The sequence below is a fragment of the Echinops telfairi genome, unplaced genomic scaffold (assembly GCF_000313985.2).
Source record: "Echinops telfairi isolate 266 unplaced genomic scaffold, ASM31398v2 ScPeMD7_7468;HRSCAF=8506_0, whole genome shotgun sequence".
In the NCBI taxonomy this organism is placed as follows: Eukaryota; Metazoa; Chordata; class Mammalia; order Afrosoricida; family Tenrecidae; genus Echinops; species Echinops telfairi.
In genome coordinates this window covers 96,333,582-96,335,336 of record NW_022111369.1, presented here as the reverse complement: position 1 = coordinate 96,335,336, position 1,755 = coordinate 96,333,582, and positions in this window count along the sequence as shown.

The following is a 1,755-nucleotide window of genomic DNA, read 5'->3' as shown; positions in this document are numbered from 1 at the left end:
CGTGTGTGACTACTTTGTCTCATCATTTTACAGATCTATTTTCTTAATCTCTTTATATCTGACTTCCCAGGCAGCTTGCTGATCAGTCTGCCTCTTTGACTCACGGGGTTTGCCTTTGTCACTGGTACGGAAACACACACACTTGTTTTGATTTCTTTTTGTAAAATTAGCCGAGTCTGATGTCAAGACTCTACCTAGCCGCAGCTGGTAAAGGGAAGAAGGCTGGAGTTTGCGGGGTTTGAGCACAAGGTGGACAATAATTAGAAATGCTATCTTTAGATGGTTTAGGGTAAGCTTTTTCTCAGAATTGCAGTGGCTTTCCCCACCCCCACTTCTCTCTCTTTTTTTTTTCCAAGTGGGGCTTTTCAGTGCCTCTTTACACAAATCCTAAAAACATAAGAACAAACCAGCCAGTGCTTTGGGTCAACTTGAAAGGTGCAGGAAAGAAACGGGCAGATTTTGGCTCCAGCGGCTTGGGCAGACCATCCGGCTGCTGTCGGGAGGATCGAGACGGTGGGTGACAGGCTGCCGTGGGACACTGAGACACAGCGCTGCCCTGAGCTCCGAGGTGGGGTGGGGATGAGGAGGTGGCACAGAGAGGAGGGTGATGATGCAAATAATAAAGACGATTAATCATCTGCATTAGGAAAACCACCACATTTTTATTTTAGGTAACAAAAAAGGTATCGTTTCTGAGGCATGGTGATCGCAGAATCCCAAAAAAGCAGTGTCTGCAACTAAATAGACTTGATTCCTTATTTAAATAAAACTGCACAAGAGCAGCTGGTTACCAAAAAATCCCCAAAAAACAACGAATTGGTTTTTAAATTTAATCAGCTATTGCCAGTCTTGGCTAAGATCCTAAATATAGTGCCGGGCTCACGCAGACACTAAGAAGGCAACCTCCCCCGAATTGTGCAAATGTGCACTCTGCCTAAAGAAAATAAGGTAAAATAAAACAAATACCTTCCTTGGTGAACTAGTGATAGGAAATATAAGGGAATGCATGGATAGCTATCATTTTAAATTGCCTTCATGCCTTATTAGCTTGTTTTGAGTAATCCTATAGAGAGGGATCACATATTTAAATATTTATTGCTTCTCATTTCTAGTTAGATTCACTGCTGAGGCTCCAATTGCCTTTCTCTGCTCTTCAAAAATTATCTCCGCCAAGAAAGACATCTGGAAACAAAATAAAGAACTATTTTAAAGTAGTGAGTTGAGGGAATTCTTTGGCTTTTGGGGACCCTAACGGGAGCCATCTGAACCAAACTCAACTGTCACTGACCCACTGCGACCCGACAGGGCAGGGGGGACTGTTCCCATGGGTTTGGGAGACTGTGACTCTTTTCAGGAGTCGAAAGCCTCACCTTTCTCACACGGAGTGGCTGGTGGTTTTGAACCACCAACCTTGAAGTTAACACCCCAATGCTAACCACTAGGCCACCAGGTCTCCTTGTTCATCTGAAGGTATTCTGAAAATTATTCAGGAAAAGGAATGCTCCAGAATGAATGGAGATATCCAGAATGAAGCGCAGAGACTTTTGGGGGGATGGGGGTGGGTGGGCAAAAAGAGTTAGAGGAGTAAGCCTTCCACAAGGCTGCAGTAAAATGCTGATACTAGGAGAAAAATAAAAAACAACAACAGCCAAGCCTTGTCTATGCGATTCCAACCCAAGCCGACCCATGTCTGAGCATGACTGCCCTCCAGGGTTCTCCTGACGGAAGCAGGCTGCCAGACATCTCTTCCTGAGC